The 22,303-nt window shown below is 41.7% G+C and overlaps 1 protein-coding gene across 3 annotated transcripts in view; it reads left to right on the forward strand.

Annotated features, from left to right (window-relative positions):
* SEMA6D (semaphorin 6D) overlaps window positions 1–22,303 on the forward strand; it is a 255,143-nt gene that overhangs the window by 37,397 nt on the left and 195,443 nt on the right. Inside the window, exon 1 of one of the 3 annotated variants that reach the window (XM_021407280.1) lies at window positions 1,522–1,537. The exons of the other annotated variants lie outside the window; for them this stretch is intronic. The gene's annotated coding sequence lies outside the window, so the exon portion shown is untranslated. Of the gene's footprint in view, window positions 1–1,521; window positions 1,538–22,303 lie in introns of those variants that run through there. 3 annotated transcript variants of the gene reach the window in all.

The raw sequence follows: 22,303 nt of genomic DNA on the forward strand, positions 1-22,303 counted from the left end.
AAAATTCAATCTGCTTGCAGGGCAGTGGCAAGCAGCGAGTGTGTTCCCGGAGCCGAGGACAGAGCAGAGAGAAACGAGGTTAGAGAACTTACAAGATGTCACCTAGAAAATGTAAAACAGTAACAGTTCTGGAGCAATTCACCCACTGCAACTGAGAACACAGTGACAGGCTGAGCCTGAGCACACATTTTTAGCAGACAGTTCCCAAACAGAGCGTGAGGGGCTGAGGAGAGGCTGTCCTTCAGCAGGGCACTGAGGAGAGGGAAGGGGAGGAGGACTGGGAGGAGATGTCAGGAAGTCTGTCCCCCTGCTCGTGAATGAGGCCACGCTCTCATTGCAGAACCTGAGAAATACTTGATTCTGCTGGAAGTTCTTCAGTGCCAAATAACATGGGACGTATGCGTCCCTGCACAAGGATCATTTCCCTCTCCAGCAATCCCGTTCCCCTTTTGTAGAGACATCTGTACCCAAAAAAGGATGTGATTGTCTCCTTAGTTGTGATCGACAGAGATAAATTGCAAAATATTTCCTCTTCTGCACGCTTTTGTTTCCATGTATTTCCAGTGGAAATACCTGGGTTCTGAGCTTGGATTTGGGCACCCAGCTCATGTGTTTACTCAGGGTCTTGCTTGTTTCTTCGGTGAAAAGGAAACAAAGAGATTCAGTCTGGACATCGCGTTTCAGCTCCCAAAACACGACAGGACAATGAACAACAGAAACAGCAAAACAATAGACATAAAACAAGCTGCACAAAGCGCGCTTACACGTTTTATTTCAACGTTCAAACTGGAAGCCAACCACCTCTGACGTCGGATGAGAACTGGAGCGTTCTGAACTGTCATCATCGCAACGATAGGCAAATAAAAACAAAAGGCAAAAAAAAAAAAAAAAAAGCCAAAAAAAGCGACAGGTGTCGTCCCTCGCCCTGGAATCAGCCCGGGCCGTTCCCAGGTGCGCTCGGACCCCCCGGGCTCGACCCGCGCCGCCCCCTCCCGCTGCGGCTCTGTACGAGGCAGCTCGCGGCCGGAGCGCGCCGCGCGTTCCGCGGAGCCGGGAAGGAGCAGCGGCTGCGCGCAGGTACCGGGAAAGTTCGCCGGGCCGCCGAAGTAAAAACAATTTATTTTCAGGGGGGGGGAAATCTCTGCTTGACACCTTTCCCCGCAGCTCGGCCAAACGGCCGCTTTGTGGATCGCTGAGCAGCGTCCGCGACGCCCGCCGGAGCCGGGCGGGAGGGGCCGGGGCGGCCGCCGGGCCGAGCGACAGTCGTGGGGACGGGGCTGCCCGGCGGCGGGAGACAAAGGACGGGGGAAGGAGAGCGAGGGGAGGAGGGCGCGGAGAGAGAGACGGCGCTCCGGAGCGCCAGCGACGCGGCGGGAGCGCTCGGGAGGGAGCGGCGCGGCCCGGGGCCGGGCAGGTGCGGGGCGGCGCGGGGCGGGGCGCGGAACGGCCGCTCGGGGCGGGCCCAGCCGCACCGCGGAGTTTGCCGCGCCGCCAGCCGCGCCCGGAGCCGCGCTCTGCCCGGCCCTGCCGCAGCCCAGTAAGTGCCTCCTTCTGCCGCCCGCCCGCCCGCCGGAACCGGGCGCCGGGCGCCGCACGGGGCGGGTCTGCCTCCCGCCCATTGTTCGCTGCGCCCGGGGCCGCGGCGAGGGGGAGCCGGGGGAGAGGGGGGAAGCGGGGCGGCTCGGGGGTGGCTCCCCGCCGTGAGCCCCAGCCGGAGCCGGCCGCTGCTGCGTGGCTGGCGGGGAGCTGGGCGGCGGGAGCTCGGCGCTGCCGGGGCTGCTCGTTCCTCTCAGGTGTTCCTATTTGCCGCTATTCTGACAGCTGCGCGCTCAGCTGCCTCTACTTGGGGGAGTGAGGGCTTTATTAGTATATTTTTTTTTAACGGTGCGATGCACTTCTCGGGTATCTCAGAGTCTAAACGGGCGTGCGCGGATCGCATTTGCTCTGGGAAGGCGTGAGCACGCTGCGCTCACAGCCGAGGTACGGCCGCGCTGCCGGCTCGGGGACTCAGCCCACGCGGACACCCGCGATGCCCTTTCGCGTTTCAGGTCCGTGTCCCGGGCGCTTCGTTCGCTGCTCGCACAAAGCAGGGTTTCTTGGCTGCGCCAGATAGCAGTGATTCTAAAGATGTCTGTTGTAAGAACCGCTACAACTCCTGCCCCTGAGCTGCTCGCGTGCATCAAGTGATGCCGGCTGTTCACCCGGGTACCCGGCGCCCCTGCCTGTCTTGCTGTCCTTCGGCCCGGGAGGAGCGCGCCGCGCGCACCTCGGTCTGACTCGGAGTTTGGGTTCAAAGGGAGAACCCGTGGTGTGCTCGCGGAAAGCGACACGAAATTTCTGTGAAGAGGAAAGCTTGGAGTATGTATCAAGCAGAACATGAGCTTTCTACTGGAATAACATGTTTACGTTGTCTGTCATCAGCATAGTAGATTATTCTGTGTTTGCTGTTGTAGCAATTTGTTTTCATTTCCCATTTTTATTGCCCTTTCCTCATTGATTTTCTATTGATTAAATTCCTTCCTTTGCTATCGTTGTAGATGTTGGTCCCTAACCCAATCATTAGCAGCGGTTGTAGCTATGGTTCGATCCCTGCCCTCATCTTAGGGAGAAAAAATGACTGAAATCCTGCGGGCAGTGCCCTTATTCCTTTCTCAACTTTGAATGTATAGGATTCACTCAACGTTGGTCTTTTATCTGTTTGCGTTGTCATCCAAACGTTAAAATAACTTGGTCCATTTCGGGCAGGTCCTGGTTAAGGAAGAAGGTGAAATAGAGAATCTTGGCTGTGCCTAGTGATTGTTCCTGCTACTCCCATTGTGTGTTCTTCAGTTATGAAAAGATGCGAGTTGCAAGTCTCTTTTTAAGGCATCTCCCTCTCCCGCTTCCTTGGCCATGTATTTTTCTGCTTTGCCAAAATATTTAGCAAACACCAAAACCAGTTCTTATGGAATTCAAGTGGTGCTTTAATGCGCAGGATTCCTGTGTTACGTATTTTTTCCCTTTCCCTCAGAAAGGAGTTTGGATGCGTGTGTTGTTTTAAGAAGGTTTAATAGACTGTGCAGAACCAGAGATTTCTGTCTTTTTCAAAAGAACCCTTACCAATGTTCATTGAATTTGCTCGTCTGCATGAAGAAAAGAACTGTTGTTTTGTTATCTAGCAGCTGTAGGAAGATTGACAGCTACAAATTGCAAATCTTCGAAGGATCTGTCCATGCCACAGTTTTTAGTTCATTTAGATAGTTATCCTACACATCTTGTCATTTGCAAAATTATATAAACAAGATCAGTAAGTTTGTGGGGAAGATATCAATGCAGTAAATATACTGTAAAGATTTTGAGGCTCTCTGGGATAATTAGCAGAGCATGGTGTTGCTTCAAATATGATGTTAATATGGTTAATGTAGATTTAGATACAAGCATGCCATTTTAAACATTGTACTGTAGAAAAGAAATACATATTTTTAAACATGGTAGTTCTGTCAGGAGAACATGAAGTGTAATCGTCTTTGTTAAGATAAAGAGAACATCATTGATGTCATGGCGTGCTTTGCATTTTTAAACAGAATCTGATGAATTACAAACATTCATCAAGCTACAAGCAATTGCTGAAACTTCTCAGGACCCCCAGATAGAGAGTTATTTGTATACTGATACTTGCGTGTATTCTGATTATGGTTTAACTGCGGAAGCAAAAATAGCCAAAAAAAGCCATTGTTCTGAGATGAATTCTCTGCTTGCTCCAAACTGTTTGTTGGTCTACTTCTGCCTTGTAAATTTGTCTTTAAATACTTTAGCACGTTCAGGTTAGGGCACTTGCTGTTGGGAAGTGTGGGAAGCTATGGGAGGGGGCTGGGAGAGCCTTTGTTGGATCTGGGGAGAGCTGAGGGCACACGGTGTGCCAGGCAGGCCGGGCTTGGCAAGTGTCTGAGAAGGGAGAGAGCAAATTTTCAAAGTTCAAAAAGAGCCATGAGCTAATTTTAACAGATATCTTTTGTACATATTGCTTGTCTTAGCGTGTCAAGATGCAAAGAATAAATATCTCTCAGTCTGTGCTTTTATCTGAATGTTAACTTTGACAGTTCACTCTTAGTTCAACATGGCGCGTGTAACAGCTACTGTTCTAATGCTATTTCATCCTCTGTGGGCTCAAGGATGAGTCTGAGGAAAGGGGCTGTATTTGTAGGCCCCTGCCAACGTACAGCTTCTGAATGCCTAGGTTATAAGTATTCTTGGGACTGCACATTGTGGGCTGTCACTTTCCAAAAACTGAGTTCTTTGACACCCGTGAGTCTCCAAAGTTCTGCTTTGTTTCCCTGATCTTTAGTTCCCCACATAGCAGAGGTGATGGGCATGGTCGGCACATGGTGACAAGCACGCTGCTGCTGCCTGCCTTCACCACCGGTGCTGCAGGTCAGTGTACCAGAAGTCCAGAAAGCTGACTGGCTTGGGTCAGCTCAGATCAGGCTGGCTGGGTCCTGAGGGGCTGCAGGCAGCAGCAGGTTGACCTCCTCTCCCACTCACTAAGCATACATACTGGCGATTTCTCACTGAACTCTGCTGCTAGTTGCAACAGTTTAAAATTAATTTTAAGTGCTCTCTCTTAATCTTGTATTTTAAGGCAGAATTCCTGCTGTGGCATTATGTTTTTAGATTAACTCAAACCTAAGTGGAGTCAAAATGCTGGAGACCCTTTTAAAAATGGCAGTGTTCATTCTCCAGGGGCTGGAGAATGCGTACCAGTTTATCTCTTGGTTCATAATGCTTCCCTGCCGTGCTGCAGTTATGCTGATTGTCCTCAGGTGGTTCTCCTTGGCTGAACTGCAGTGGGAATTGCAGCAGAGTGTACATCTGCTGGAGCTGCATGTCATAAAATGAGTTCTAAGCTTGACTGGAAGTAATCGGATATCATTGATCTCCACGTGCTTAATGCCCATCTCGTTTGCAGGACAGAAAGCAGTAGGTTGTTTATGACTTGGGAAGCAATGTTTTATTGGACAAAAATCTGCATCTCAAACTGTGATGTGGATTATCGAATTGCGAACTACAGTAAACGGTGTCTAGAAAACCAGACAAATCTTCCAAATTATAAATCAAAGTAAAAGAAGAGGGAAGAAAGACGCACTATTTCTGAAGACTGCAAAGTGAAAAATCTCAGGATATGACCATTAGTCATAAATTCAAGTGTCCAAAGCATTTTAAAACTTAAGTTTTCTGCACAGTCTCCAGTTGGAGCTCTCAATTGCACAGTGACTGTGAACTTCCCATCCTGTTTGCCATGCCACCCTTCCCTCTTTGCCTTTTCTTACCCTGCTATTAAATCAAGACTGTTACAGTCAAATCTATGTTCTTACTGTACTTCTCAGCTACTCAATGAGTTTTTCAGAACAGTGGTACCACTGATGCTGTGTAGGAGCTGTGTGTGCTGTGGTGCTGTATGGGCACTATGCCTGGAGGTGCGCCCCTCGCAGTGGGCATGGGCATTGTAGCTTCTACAGACTGGGGCTGCTATTTTGGTTGCTGGAAAAATGGAGGAAAACACAACTATTGATCATATCTGCTAAGTCTGGATGGAGTGATATTTTCACTTCTGTTGCAGATACAGAGTTAGAATTGTATGCTCTCAAGTAACTTCCACCAGGCACTTCTTGGTGGAACCTTCCTTCCATCTTCAGTCTCAACCAATGCAAGCATTGTATACAAACTCATTTTTTGTTCAATGAGTTGCTGTGTAAGTCTTTGTTAGACAAGAACAAGCAAGGTGAAACTATCAGCAGGCTGGTCACTCTCTGTTTGTGAATGTATGATGCTATTAATATTTTTAAAATATTGATTTTGTTATTTTGTGTTACAGTCTATTTAGAAAAGATAAAGAGGTTTCTGTCTTCTTCCTTGATCTCCAAGCAGGATTTGAACCCTTGGATCACCACGCAAGTCTGTGTCACCAGAAATAATGAAGTGTTAAGGAAAATAGGCAATTCTGCTTGAACTATATTAGTGGAGGATATGGCACATGCTTTGCAAGATCTACTGATATTCTACTCTTTATCCCAGCAATCCTGGAGCTCGCTCAGATCTGGAAGAGCATTCCAATCCATTCATCAAGATACATATCCTGGCTGCTGGGTGCATTATCCACAAAGCATGTGCTTGTCTCCAGTGCCACATACACATACACACTGGGTTCTCATTCTAGACTTTTCCATTGTTCACCCTCATCATGCTAGTTTTGTTCATCAATTCCAAGGCATCTTACCTGGTCACTGATGTCTCCTAACAGCCTCTCAGTCCTAGTTCCCACTTCCTACACAGGTTCACTGCTCTCAGGGTTTCATTACTCTCACTTTCACTTCCCACACACCCTTGCTTGTTTGCTGTATGGCCTCCTTGCTCCTATTGTATTCTGGTAGTTAGTGAACTTTCACTCTCATTTAAAAACAAACAAACAAAACACACAGCAAAAACCCATTCTTTCTCCAGATTGCTTGAATTTAGGAGGAAAAAAGTTGTAACTGCTCTTTGCCTGTGTAGACAAAGCCATTCTGCATTCAACAAATTAAAAAAAAAAAAGGGGGGGGGGAGAAGAGTACTGCCATGTCTCTGAGCCTGTGAGATAAAATATGTTGAACACATGCTAAATTTCCAGAGAACACAGCTGTTAAACTGTAAATCTCTGCCGAGAATTTCACATACTTATAAAGTAGTCAAGCTTCTCTTTTTCTTGTGAAAAAATTTTCTCTTTCATTAGGACGTGTTAGAAATGTTGTCACTCCTTTCAAATGCTGAGTCTCTCCACCAAAGTAAGAAAGCCTCTGGTTTTCTCAGGAAAACGCATTTTGTCCATGTTAAAGCATTCTCATTTTCTCTTAGTAACCTCTGCAATGTTGATGAAGCATTTATTTGAAAAAGGCTATGAATTTTTCCCCCCCATGCAACAATTTAGCATAATGTCATTTTTGCAACGCTCTACCAAGCTGTGCTTTACAACTCCCTCCTCTAGTAGGAAATGCTGGACAACTTCAGGTAGGGACACGGCTCCCATCCTGCCTTTGATGCATCACAGGTCGTTCTGAATATTCTTCTCCAGTTAATTAAGAAAGAAAACCAATGTGAATTAATGCAAATGGAGAGCTCTGCCACCAGGCCTCCTCACTGGCAGTAGTTCAAGAATTCCCACAAAATACATCTGTACACAGTCTACCTGTGGATGTCATGGGGGATGGGATTTTGCACTGCGAAAGAAAAACATTGGTGGGCATACAACTAGCAGGTCTGCAAGTGTGTGGTTGAGAGGGGGAAAATATGCAGTAATGGTGATATCAAAGATTTCTGTAGCAATCCAGCCTAAGAGGATGCATTACACACAACTGGAAGAGAGTTCTATGTTGATGGATAGATGCAGAGAGTGAGAGATGAGTATGTATGTAGGTTATCTTGCTTGGGAATAAGATGGAGCGAAGAGAAAATGAGTTAAATCTTACAAAGAACTACAGTCTGAGAAGTAACACCGCTCTTTAACTTTTTTTAGCTTGTAGAAATGATCAAGTATTCGGGACAGCTCATTTTCTGGGAGCATAGAGGTTTTGAAGATTGTAACTAATCGCCAAATGGGGATTTACCTTGTTTTCAATTTTTTTTTTTTTTAAGCTTTATAACTTAATTTTGTGTGTGAAAAGAGGAAGTATATAGCTTTCACAAGGCTTGTTTCCTTTATTTAAATGGTAAATGTAAAATTCTTCTAACCAGTGCATTATTTTGGTGTGCTGTGAGTGTTTAACAGACACGCTCATTGAGAAATTGTTGGAAAAGCTGTTACCACTTTAATTCCTGGCAGACAGTCTATAATCCAGTTTGTCAAATGAATTTTCTTGATTGCTTTTCTGCATATGCAAAGTACTTAAAAATGTCATAATTACTTCTATAAAGAGTTGTGGAGAGGGGAGGACACAAAAAAACAGGAGAAAATTGAGCTTTCTTCTCTTAAGCATAAAGAAAATGGTACTGTTCCGAGGCAGCACAAAAGATAGAACAGAAATGTTATAATGAGAGCAATCAAGTTCTTCGAAGAGCTGGGTTGTGCTGTTGGGGGAAAAAAAAACAGATTACTGTTTAAAACATTGAACGTGGACCTGTTTATATTCAGCAAGCTAAACTTAAGCAATTGAACTTGCTGTCAGACTTTCACCTGAGTTTAGGTATTTAAGTAGTCAGTTCTGCAGGATTTTTGAATGTGCAGTGCTTGCTAAATGTGGTGGGTGTCCCTCTGCCTGTGAATCCACTGCTCAGAGCTGCAAAGATCAGGAGTAATTTATTTCACTTCTTCCGCTGTGGTGTTTAATGTGGTTTAGAATGCATGTTAAACAACTGTTATAATTGCCTTTTGCAGAATTTTCAACTCGTACTGAATTTGTTAACTACATCAAAACAGTTGTTTTTTCCCTATGTATTACTAAGTTTGGGTTACAGCTATTCTTGAGCCTTTTTTTTTCTTTCTCCGCTAGCTTATATTATTCTTACCAAAATAACGCTTACAGTATTTGTCGGGAATCTGCAGAGGGCAAAGAGCTAAACTCTCAGAAAACAGACAGGGTTTCACAGAGAAGTGAGAAAACACTTTGCAAGATTCATGGTATGAATTAAGCTGCTAGTTGATTAGCTTTTGCAGCTATTTTTCCAACTGCTCAAGAAAGGCCAACGTGTGGTACAATAAATCTGGAGATCTTAGAGGACGATATTCCTGTATCTTAGCGTCTCGATTTCAGAAATGTCAGTAGTGCTTATAAATCAGAAAATTCTACTTGGTATTCTGAGCACTGTGCCTTTGAAGCCAGGCTGGAGGAAGCACCATGGTTTGGCTGAAACCCTCAAGGACTGTCTGGAGGAAAAGTTCTGATGTGGGAAAAGACCTCCTCGGTCTGTTGCCAGGAGGTGTCACTACAGCTCAGGAGTAACTGTTTTGTCCCTTGAGAGACACTTCAGGAGTTTCAGGGTTTCATTAGGTACGAGCACATCGGGGCAGTGACGCACTGCCCGCAATGTATCACGTCTGAAGAAAGAGCACTAATATGGTACAGCCTACTAATTAATGTATAGACAAATAGGGTTGATGGAATGTATGCTAAATGCATCGTCTCTCGAAAATACACTTACTGCGTTGATACAGTAATATGCATGCAATGTGATATTATGTACGTTCTTTGGGGAATTAGTGCTTACATGGTGCTATCTGATGCAGTTGTTTGTACTCCCTTGGTCCTATTCATCTTTCAGTACTGTAGCAGAATCCTAGCAGCCACTGATCAAATGTATTACACTGGAATTAGCACGACAAGGTATCTGTCGAAAACCTAGAGGGTGAACGTGCCAGTCTGAAGGAGATGGAGTCACGAGTAGGTTTGGGAATCATAGCCTTAAGCCCTACTGATACCACTTTTTCAAAACAATTTAAATCATTTATTTTATGTATGAGATACTTTTTATTCTCAATCAGTTTCGCACAGCGTATTATGTGTATTTTATACAGCCTCCTAATGAGCTGAAGACTTGTTAATTATATGTGAGCGGAATAGCATAGCTGCTGAATTATGCACATTATTTTTCCTTACAACGAAGCCTTCCTCTTAACTGTATCCATCCTGGCTGAAAATGTACGCCTCGGGTTACTAACTCATCTGCCCTCCCTTAAGCATCATCAGTCTTAGGGCTTTGGTGTTATGAAAGCCGAAAGAGTAGGCCAGGCAAGAACAAATGCAGTCTTTAAAAGCGGCTTCCTGTGTTGCATAAAATAGCTGTTGAGATTTTTATATCCTCTGAAATAAAAGGGGAAAAAAGTCTAATGAGGGAGTGTAAAATCTAGAGTGGCTCACTTCATTTTCTTTTGTCGGCTGTCTGGTTGGTAGTGCATTAGTTTTCCTATTTAATATTGTCTTCTCGATGTGGGGAAAAAACATCAGACTGAAGTTATATGTTAATTACAACAAAAATTCTATTAAGCCAGATCAGTGTTGGGAGAACTGGAATCTAAGTAGAGATATGTGCAATATTTCCTGAATTTATTACCCTTACAAAGAGCATAAAATGTAATAGTAAAGCTAATCATCTGTTTCTTACCTTGGGTAATTCCACTAAGGCACACAAATTTACAATATTGGTGATACCAGTTACTAAGCAGCATGTTTTATGTGTGGACTTGTTGTCTAGTATATAATCTAAATTGTTACGTGGAGATTTTCAAAATGTCTGTCTTGTTACTATGAATTATTCCTACCATAAGCAGCTACCTAGCTGAATGGGAATGCTTAATATGTTGGAGGTCATTCTCATGGATCTGGGGAAGCGTGGATGGTGGGAGGGAACTGGTGCACCTTTGCTTTTTATCCAAAGCTTTACCCTCCATTCATATTCACAGTGTGAATTAGCTGTTGGAGTCTGGCCGTATCGTGCTTTCTAGTGCATAGATGTGATCGGAGCTGTGTGAGTGGGTCATAAGCCTCCACTGATGATGGATGTGCAAAAAAGTGAAAACCTTTGTGGGAGAACTCATGAAATTACGTTTTTTGGAAGTTGGTGGCTTTGTCGCTTTTTAATTCCATTCCCTCCTTGGCGTTTGTTACTTTTATTCTTTTGCTTAAACTGGGGGTTTTGAGCTATGAACTTTAAATGACTGGAGAACAGCTTCTGTTAGCAGTTCTCTCTAATTGCTATTGCATACCCATGCCAGAAGCATCAGATGTTCTGAGTCCTGGTTCTTGACTGCGTGTCCTTTGCTGTGGGTGTTACCTCAGGCCATGGGTTTGTGTACTGCTGAAAAGCAGGCACACTTTAAATCAGAATTTCCATCAAGCTGAAAATTATAATCTTGATGTCATGACTGCAGCAGGACTGCTAGGCTGAAAGTCTGTCTAAACTGCTTTTCAGTTGAAAACATTGCTGCTTTGAAAAAGCAAACGAGCAACAAATCACGCCTGAAATCTCCATTTTCCATTTAGAAAACAGGTATGTGGTTGGGTTTCTTGAGTGTTTTTTTTTTTTCTTTTCTTTCTCCCCACCCTTATCAGAATTTTGTTGGAAATGTGGAAGATTTACAGTGGAATTGGGTGGTGGAAAGTCATTTTGCTGAAGATTTCTAAAACTTTGGTGGGGAGGGAGAAGGTAGCGAAAATGGAGCTTAGATGTTGGTCTAATGCACAGTAATAAAAGGAATCATAGCTTTATTTAGTGTCTTGTGTTTTTTGTCTATGTCAGTGTGGGTGAAGGAGTTGTGCATGGCTAAAATGAGCAGCAGAAACTTGTTGGACCATCTTCATCACAAGTCCAGAAGGCTGCATAAATCAGTATTACTTACAACAATAGAAAAAATTTGTAATAGTGTCTCTTGAAAACATGATCAGGAGTTGTGTTTGTGCAGCACACATTGCACTGCATTAATAAACTTGGGACTGTGGGGACGTCTATATTTTTCTCCAATTATTGTATGATTTTGTGATGCAGAAGGATCACTCAAAAAAGTCATGATGTGTCAGAGTATGCGTATCTTAGACATACAGTCCTGGAGAGAGGGACAGGTCCAAAGAAAAATCTTAATTTAGTTTGAAAGCTCTGTCAGTCTTCTTTTGTTGTTTATGCAAAGAGTGTTCAAGAGATCTCATTTATTGCTTTAACATCAGCTTGTTTCAAATAAGCTGTGAAATGACTATTAAACAGATTACCGGCCTTAAAGGATTATATGCATCTTTCATCTTAGGTGCTGCTGCAATATAAACACAATAACAATAATCAGCTTAGTTAAGTTCAAGCAGGTGGTCTGAAGGGAAAAGGCACTTTTCCTTCCAACTTCAACAGCTGAACATGTGATTATGTAGCCAAATAAGGAAATTGCTTAGAGGTGTTTTGAAGTCCTCTGTTCTAAGTAACCAGAGTTGGGTTGGTTTTTGTTTGTTTTTCTCAGGATAATCTATTAACCTGCTTGATTTTCCTTATCTGCCTTATAAAAAATGAGAGTGGCCTACCATGGCAAGAGGTTGGGTGGATTTCCCTTCCTAACTAACTGATGAGCTTACAGTCATTCAAGTTCTTTAATGAAAATGAGTAGTTTTCCTCCATTGAGATATACAGTACTGATCTGCTTCTGCTGCCCTTGAAATGCAGTGCCTGTGCAAGTGAAGAGGCTCTGTGGCTGCTGGTTCTGTGGCACAGATTTGAAGCACAAATGAACACGGTAGCAGTAGAGCTGAGCCAGTGGCTCTCTGGCTGCTTTCTGTCACCTCTCAGCTGGGCTGGCTGCTGCCAAGCAGTGGGATGCTGGAGGCTGATCGGTTGTGTCGCGTCTTCATGGCTGAGACTTAGCACCGGGTTCAAAATAATGGTAACAATTGCATGTTCCCCAGTACTTTGAGATTTCGCCCTCCATAGCAGAAATATTCCATTTTTCTCAAGTTGTTCAATGTCTACATTTGTTTCTTTGGAATAAATGGTGTGTTTACTGATGTCTGTAGTGGTAAATATAAGGGCTGAGCTCTTAGATGGATAATGGTATTATTCAAAACATTTTTATACCTGAAAATAACTGTAAAACCAGAAAGGAAAATGGAGCTGTACAACTACTTGTGGAGATTGAGGGGCTGAATTTATTATTTTTTCAGTGTTTCATCACAAAGCTAATTAATGTTTGCCAGAATTTGTGGAGTAATGTCAATTGTTCATAAACAATTTGCAGTACAAGTTGTTTTACTGTCCTAAGGAAGAATCCCATGACCAAGAAAGTGTCTGAGGTAAGCAATCATTTCTGTTGTCATTCAAAAAGATTTCCCTTCCCGTAGACTTCCTCTGGATGCTTTCATTGACTAGTATAAAAGCATAATAGTTTTAATTTTGTCTAAAGGTATTATTAAAAACTTTTATGGTGAACTCTTATAATATATGGCTACAGAAATAAAAATGTGAATGAGGCACAGATTATGAAATAAAGGTGGGGGTTATGATTAACTAGAGGTTTGCATTTATTGTTGTTTTTGAAATCTTTTTGCTGTGTGTTGTGTTGATTTTGCCTTGTTGGTTTTGTTTGTTTTGTTCTTTCTATCATGGTTTGAACCTATGAAGGCGGTGAAGGATGTGGAGAGCAAGGTGTAGGAGGAGCTGCTGAGGTCACTTGGTTTGTTCAGCACAGGGAAGAGGAGGCTGAGGGGGAGCCTCATAGTGCCAGGAGATTGACTTCATGTCCTTGTGGGCCCCTTCCAGCTTGGGATATTCTGTGATTCTTTATTCTTGAAGTCTGAACATGGCAACAAGCACAGCTTACAGTACTGTAGTAAATAGCTAGTCACTACAACTTGCCTGGCTGAGATGAAAGTACCTTCAAGACAGTGAATTTTTAGACTTCGTCATGACCTTGGTTTTGATTCCTCTTTCTGGATTGTCCAGATAGAGGTGTCAAGCTGGAATTATATTGCAGAGTGTGCCAATATTTAATAAATGTAGGGGATTTTTTCTTTCCCCCATGCTGTGCCACAAATAAATTGCAAGCAGAATGAGCAACAGACAGCTTCCACTTGAATTGTGGAGGAAGGGGGGTATTTCATCCTTCTGTCTCTTGTAAATCCTATTTGATTTTGGAACTGAGATGCTGTTTACCCACAAAAAAATCTGAACCAGCTTTCCTCATGGCAGAAGATTTTTCTCGTAATAATACACAGCATACTGTATACTATGCTACAGATTGATCTGCTCAGAATAGAGTGGAAATGTACATTAGTGGGACAATGTAAAGATTTCACACTTCTTTTGCTTCTGTAGTGCTTGTGTTTGAGATAAATGACAGACTCCAGGACGCCAATTCTACTCTTCATTTGCACTTTCTCTAGGCACCAAGGGAAAAAGTCAAAGCACAGACAAGTAATGCCATTTTGGATGCTTTGTATACCTGAGACATCTGTCAGGTCTAGCAGGTGTGACATATGATTTAATGCCTTCTGTAGCAGCACTTGAAAGCTGTGGTAGGATGCTCTCAGACACCTGAAACAGCACTAGATGTCTGTTTAGATATCTGTGTTGCTCCTCATTTCTCTGTTGTAATGAATTATTTAAATCATCTTTATCTTATTTAAGTGTACAGGTGTGTTTGTATGTGTTTAAGACAGTACCTGGAGTGCTCTGGTGGTGGAAGTTGGTGACAGATTTAAGCTTAATTCCCTTTTGTGTAAGTTTAAGTTGATTTAAAAATTGCTTGTAGCACAACCTCTATGCATATTTTCTGGGGACTGGGAGAACTAAAATTCATGTTCTCTCTGATGATAAGTTCCTTTATTATTTATTTTTTAACCTATCTGCCACATCAAAGACTGTTCCCTGGACATACTATTAGTTTAGAAATAATGGCAGCATTTCTCATGTCGAGGCATTCAGTAACCAGGTTGATGTAGGTATTTAGATTCAATAAATACTGAATAATGGTGTTCTGGAAGTGGTAGTTACCCATTGAGCTCTATGATCAAAAAGAAATTGAGTCTTCCAGCATTATATTATGAATTCACATTCTCCACAGTCAATGTGTAGTTAAACAATAAGGCACAACAGGCATTAATCCTGTTGAAATATATTCCTGATGTCAGCGGTGCTGCTGAGAATGAGGCCAAAGGGTGTGTTATTTTAACTACGTGAATGTTACGGTAATCTTTTATTACTGTACCAGACTATACTTTATTAGACCTGGGGTGTTTCATTGCTGTTTTGAAATGGTAATTTAAATAAATAAAAATCATCAAGGAGTTGCTCCTCAGTTTCCAGGGGATTTTGACAGAAATTGGACCTCAATGGTAGATTGCAAGGAAGCACATTTATGTACTGCATTCTGAAGATGTTTGATTCGTTTATGTCAAGCCAAGTGTACAGCATGGTCATAGCTCCCAGAACTATTGAAAACCTCCAAGTACATACACAACTGTAGTCATCCAAGTAACTTTTTCTTTATGTGGTATCCATAATTCATTCTGACCAAAACCAGAAATAACTTGTTTTAAAATCAGATGGAGTAGTGGAAATCATAACGCAGTGAAAGCCAAGATTTTGTTGTGTTTTCTTTTTTATTTTTTCTTTAGGAAGATGGAAAACAAGTTACAGTAGAATTGGACAATTTCCAGCAGGGACCATCAAGTTAAACAGTACATTATTACAAAGTACACGAGGAACAAACAACAGTATGAGCAGACTTGTTTCTTCTTTTGTCTAATATGCAATCACAGCTAATAGGAGACATTTTTATTTTAAAATATGGGAATGTATATATTCATAGATTTTAACATCTGTTCTTTCTCAATTGTTTTCTTACCAGCTATTCTTAAATATTTCACAGAAAACCCTAGGGGTTATTAAAATTTTAGAAGGAAAGTAGATTTTGTTATTGTTTTTTTTTTCAGGGCACACAAGATGTTATCTCTAAAGAAATATTAGTGAATTACATCTCTCCTTCGACCATAATGATTTTATAATTATATTTTGTCATAAAGGAAATCTACACAAGTTCATTGTTTTTCTTCTTTTCTGGGCAAAGTTTAGTCTTGCTCTGGAATGTGGGCAGATGGGAATAACCTTTATAAGTATTCATCATGATGACTTCTGTGCAAAAATGGTGTGAGTTGTTATTGTTTTTTAGCTTGATCTTATTCTAAAATAAAGAGGAAAAAGCCCGCATTGATCCCACCAGGTTTTGGTACCTCTCTGTATGTTGATAAACTGGAGGACAATGACACAAAATACTGTAAGGCCAGAAGTGATGACAGTAAATTTTATTTTTTTTTTTTTTTGTAGAGTAATACCTTCCTGGGTATGGACTTGGGAAGGGATTCATTTTTGTTAGAATGGCTGGGACAACTGGGATCTCTTTGTCACGTTTATTGTTGGGTATGTTCTGTTTCCCAACGCTATTTGGTATATTTCTACTAATTTATTCTCTGCACATAAACGTGAAATACAGATAATGCCTTTGGTTTTTCCACACGGTGATATTTCTGACACTTTGGTTTTTAGCACTAAAAATCCCAGCTTTTATTCTGTGATTGAGTTGCCTGTAGAGTGTTTTTGTGGTAGACAAAGGGAGAGGGTCCCCCTGTGGAACAGCCTTGATGATGTCTATGATGAGCTGTCTGCAATCCCACAAATCCAGAAGTTATTTCTAGTTCTACATTTGCACTCCTGGGCTCTGGCATCTCATAGCAAGTACAGGGGAGAGGAAGAGGGGAAAATGAAATAGCCTGCAAAACCATCACACTCACAAGTGAGTAATGCAAGACCAAATTTTCACATCAAATTTAATGGCGAACAATCTTAAAAATTTACAATATCTCATAATCAATATCTCATAATGAATGGCTAATCCAAAATAATTAGAATAAAATGTCTTCCTTACCTTTGCCAGTAAGCAGCTGACCAAAGTGTAAAGATTTATGTATCACCCTTAAGTTGATTTAAATAAACTATACAGCAGATACTGTATCGCTGTGTATTTATTTAAATACCGAATCCTCTGGTAGTCAGATGAAGGTCTTGGCTGAAAGTTTCTCTTGTAGCAAACATCCCAAGTTAGTCATGAACCATGCAAAAATGTTCTTTCCTCAACTGTGCATTTTTGCCTTACAGTTGGACCTATTTACTCTGTGAGAAGTGGAAGATAGAATGGTCTGACTTAGCTACTCTGTACAATTTACAGTTCTGCGTAGCTCTATTATATCCAGTCTTCTGTATTCATCTCTTATGGAAGCTAACTATTCCTCATCTTCTGAATCCTAATCCTGATCCTTCTTCTGTATCTCTAATCATTTTTATTGCCCATCTCTGGACTTTCTCTGTGTTTTGTAGTGCTGACTTGTGTAATTGCGTTATTGTATTTTCAATGTTTGTTTATAGTAATACTTTGTCTTCCTTTTTGTTTGGCTGTTTCTGTGCTGAGCAAGGATTTGTAACCCCTTGTCCTCCTGACAGATGTCCACAGCTTTTTCTCTGCACGTTTGCAATCCAGGTTCAAGCCATATATGTGAGCAAGCCTATGGAGGAGGTGGTTCTAGTAAATGCACTGAGCCTGCTTTAAAAAAAAGTTTTTGAAAACCATCTGTAGCAAGCTGTGCTGCCTGTCAGATCTTCATTGCTCCTTCCCGCTTCTGATTTAAGCCTAGACCTCTTAACCTCCAGTACAGGAGGAAGGAGCCGGTTATTGATCCCTGATCCCTGGGGGTGTCACTGGCAGGTCCACCCATACACAGCCCAGGGCCTGCAGGTAAGCTGGTCACTGGAGGGATTCTGCTAGTCTGCCTTTCCTTATCTCCTGCTCTTAAACCTATAGGGAGCTGCTTCTCATGCACAAATATTTGGAAAACTGGCGTGAGCAAAAAAAACAACAAAAAAAAAAAACAACAACAACAACAAAAAAAAAAACCAACCAGCGTAGTACTCTGAAATGGCTCACTGCATGGGTCAGGCCAGGGATAAGGGATGAATAACTGTAGATAACAGCTAGTTGTTAGAGCTTGCTTGTGTTGCTCAGCTGCACTCCAAGAGCAGTCCTTATTTTTCTTTCTGGAGTTCATTACTTTTGTTTGAGTCAGTTAGTATTACAATTTTTACCATGTCTTCTTTAGTGGCAGAGCAATTCATTATGTCACCCTGCCTTCAGCTCTTCTTGTCTTGGTAACCAGAATCTGGACCTACGTGGCAAGGGAAGGACCTAGAGGCATGCTTACCGAGGGCTTGGGTAGAAAACCAAGAAACCTGGTTAGATACTGGCTCTGGTGATCACTTGTGCTTTCCTCCACTGACTCAATTCAGCAGTGGGTCTTTGGGTTTTTTTTCCTTTGTTCTTTCCAGAGCAAGAATGTAGTATCTCTTAGCTCTGCTTCTTTGGTGTAGTTTAGATCTTTCAAATCTTCTCAGAGCTGCAGAAGTAAAATAATGGATGCTTGTAGAACTTGAAGCACTTGACGTCTTTCTGGCTGATAGAAACCAGGTAAGCATCAGAAGTTTGTTACAGACTCAGAGAGCCCACTCAAGGCAGCCAAATCTATGGTGCTGGAAGTCTTTGAAAGGGTAAACAGTCACATCAGTCTTATGTCAACCTGGAAACCCACCTTTCAGTAAAACAAAAGACTTTTTTTGTATCTTATGCCTGAAGTGAGTTCAAAATAATTACAGAAATACTACTGTAGCATGTATACCAACACGTCAAATTAATTATATAAACTTAGTTGAAGGCTATTAAATTGCTGTGTGCTTTCAAAATCGGGTATTTTCTTCATGGAGGAAAAAAACATAAAGGGCTGAAACTTAGTGAATGTAATTAGCTGTAGCTTGCAGTGCTATTTACTTGCTTTCCTCCAGCCAGCTCTAATTCACTTATCCCACAGCTGATATTATTACCGATACTAAGGGAGTTTATGAGGAACTCACATATTGTTAAGTGCCTGAGTGGTGGGAATTTCTGAAGCATTTAAGAAAGAGGAAATGTAAGAGGAATAAGAGTTATTTATCATGAGAATGAAAAACTTGGTACCTTTTTCAAGAGTCACGAGTTTAAGAAATAATTCTTCTTACAGCATGATGCTGTCTTTTTTTGAGATCGATTTTTAAGGCACAAGATACCATATACTATTCCTGCTGTAAATGTAATATTAACAGTTGGGTATTCATATTTTGACAGATGTACTGATATTCAGGTATTTCTTTAAGTACATGTTTAAGTGTATATGCAAACAAGAGTAATGGAATAATAATTGTAAATGACATGCTGAAGGTGTTCTCTTGATCTTGTCATTGCAATATTGAAGTGGATGATGGACAAAAGCACTTTCAGACATTGAGTGTGAATCTTCCATATTCTTAGTAGATCTGTAAGAACTGTCCTGTTTTGTGTACATATGTACATGCTCTGCAGTTTTGTGGAGAAAAAGACATAGTTCTTATTTTAAGCACTGAATAAACTCCCACTGCTTCCATACAGCAAGAATGGGTGTTAAGGGGTGAAAAAGGAGCCATAGTTGGAGAAGGGGGAATAAACATCATCCTCCTCTAATCTAGCGCACTGACCTTTCTCTTACCACAGGAATGGCTTGTGTTCTGCAGGGCCAGTGTAACCCATACACTAATAACCGTGGGTGAAAATACAGAGATCAACAGGCGACACCATGGACTACTTAGAAATGTAGAAATAGTTTTTGCATGTACAGGTCTTGAATTTTTTATCAGGCTTCCCTAATACTTATTGATCTGCTAAAGAACTGATAAAATAATTTAGACTCTGGACTAAAATACCAAAACTCTACTCATGCACTTTTTATGTAATCAATAGGTGCCTTTTAACATTTTCTCCATTGGAATCAAGTGTGCATTATATAACAGTTCTAGCTCCTCCACTTAGAGATTACGTTTAGTGCAAACCAGTAAGGAAACGCGTTAATAGATGAGGAAGGGAACTGAATGCAAAGAGATTACAGATGTATTATTAGGCACAGGGTCATCTGTGCAAAGCACTGTGTAGCATTTCCACTTCATGCCTTCTGTAGAAGGAAACTATACAGTAAATATGTAGGTAATGCCTGAAGACAGCGCACCAAAGTCCTTGTTGATGTAAGCACATACAACCACACTGACACGTCCTCTGTGATCTGTCATATCAAGGATTAGTATTAACTCTAAAAGGAGCTAACAAAGCCAGATGAACAAAAAGCAGAATGGCACAAGAAATTGATTTTTGACAAGTGAAAAACTGCTCATACTGCAAGAACTTCATGTACACATTGCTTCTTTCTCTTCAGCCTCACACACAGTAATGTTCCACCAACAGCTTTCCTTCAGGTGATAAATCATTTTGGAGCCTCATCCACTTACAGACTTCTGGTGTCTGTGGAATAAGGCAGCAGAATCTATCCTTGGCAAACCCTATTATATCTCTCTCTGACTGTAAGAAATCATCTCTTGGTCTCAGAAAAATTTGTCCGTGTGTAAGAAAACCCTATGAAACCACAGCAAATCTGGGGGGAGGGGGGAAGAAACAACAAGAAAATATGTGCAGAAACATAATGTTGCTGTTTCAAGGCATGTGCTCATCTGCTTAAGGAAGGAGGCCTTGACGAGTCTTCATCTCTGTTATCCTCTTTGTTCTTACAATAACTTGGTAACGTGCAGATAATGTCAGAAATCTGTGACCAAATGTATCCCATTCAAAGGAGATTTTCAGCAAATGTGAATTTCAGAAAACAGTAGATCTTAATCGACAAAACATTTCACATGCCATGAGTAACTGCGTATTTGCTGAATAAGTTCTACGCTAGTTTGTTCTACCCTGCTATCAAAATCAAAGCCGAGGTATTACCTTTGTTAAGGAGAATGGCAAAGCTGACTTCAGCTGGGTCATTTTTCACCCCAATTCTCTATGGCGCCAGGAAGGCAGGAAAATAGTCTCCAGGGAAAGACATGTGTCCCTTAAGCCACTTCTGAACTTGGAGCTGAAGGAGATTCACTCTTGGGGTTTTTACCAATTGCTCTATGTTTTCTAAAAATTTTATCATCTGCTTTTAATCCTGTTAATGTATTGCATTGACTGCAGTCTAAAGGACTTGTGCTGCTTGCATGTTTTATTTGTGGATTGAAATTAAAGTTAAAATACTTTAATTAAAATACAAAGCTTAAAGCATAGTATCTTAGAGATTTTTCCATTCAAATAATCTCTTTTTTTCTTCTCTCTCTTGTATCTATGAGTTGTCCTCCCACTATCAATCATCACAGGCATAATCTTTGGGCTACTATCGCGGGAGCAAATAGTTACATTCAAGAGACAAAATGACTTGGTTCATCTTGTCAAAACATTTGCCAGTTTTCCACATTAGGTGCAAATAAAAAGGAATATTTTGCTAAGCAGAGCTACTAATAGGAGCTATATCAATAATGAAAGATAATTTTAAAGCATGACTGTGCAACCAGAACAAGCCTTTGAAAAGGTCCGAATTTACGACTGACTGAATAAACCCATTAATTCCTTAGACATTTCCATTGTCACTCCAGGCTATCAAAATGAAAATATGCCACCCTTTATTCAGGGAAGGAAGTTGTGCTGTATTCAGAATACTAGAGGACATATGTGGGTCCCTACTTAAATATATATATATAAAATATATATATGTGCAAACTGGGAGCACTATACTTTTAGATCAGAAAATAAAGCATTTACTATGAAGTGAGTCTTTTGCTTATGGAACTTCTATTGCTGATGATCTTTCAGGTGCGCCATGCTGAAAATGTTTAGCAAGTTAGAGTAAATTAAAGAAAAGTACACCATCTTGCTGCTTTCTTATGTGCAATGGAGGAAAAAAACTGCTGAAGCATTACTGCTTTTGTTCTGCTGTTCAGACTGCTCAGACTGCTCTTTCATGCTTTTAAATGTACCATTGGACGTATTATTAGCAAATATATAAAAATATATCTGAGGTGCTGTAGTGATATGTTGATATCCCTTTTTTTGTATAGTCTTTGCAGAGAAGTTCTGTCATTTGGCAGTACGCAGAAAGGATGGGTATTGCATAAAAACAAAAGAACTCTGAAATTGCTGGGACTGGATCTCCTAGGAAGCAGTACGGGTGGATACGGGTTGCTGGAAAGCTGCCTGACAGAAAGGGACCTTGGTGTGCTGATGGACAGTCAGCTGAATATGAGCCAGCAGTGTGCGCAGGTGGCCAAGAAGGCCAATGGCATCCTGCCTTGGATCAGTAATGCTGTGGTGAGCAGGACTAGGGAAGTCATCCTGCCCCTGTACTCAGCCCAGGTGAGGCCCCCCACATCGAGTACTGTGTTCAGTTTTGGGCACCTCAATACAGAAAGGACATGGAGGTGCTGGAGCAGGTCCAAGGAAGGGCAACAAGGCTTGTGAAGGGCTTGGAGAATAGGCCCTACAAGGAGAGACTGAAGGAACTGGGGCTGTTTAGTCCGTGAAAGAGGAGGCTGAGGGGAGACCTTATTGCTCTCTTCAAATACCTGAAAGGTGATTGCAGCGAGAGCGGGGCTGGTCTCTTCTCACTGGTGACAGGTGACAGGACAAGGGGAAATGGCCTCAAGTTGCACCAGGGGAGGTTTAGGTTGGATATCAGGAAAAACTTCTTTACAGAAAGGGTTGTTAAGCACTGGAACAGGCTTCCCAGGGAGGTGGCTGAGTCACCATCCCTGAATGTGTTTAAAAACCGTTTGGATGTGGTGCTCAGGGACATGATTTAGTGGTGGGTTCTTAGAGTAGTGTGGTTAGGTTGCAGTGGGACTTGATGATCTTGAAGGTCTTTTT

Source organism: Numida meleagris, chromosome 9, assembly GCF_002078875.1.
Source record: "Numida meleagris isolate 19003 breed g44 Domestic line chromosome 9, NumMel1.0, whole genome shotgun sequence".
Lineage (NCBI taxonomy): Eukaryota > Metazoa > Chordata > Aves > Galliformes > Numididae > Numida > Numida meleagris.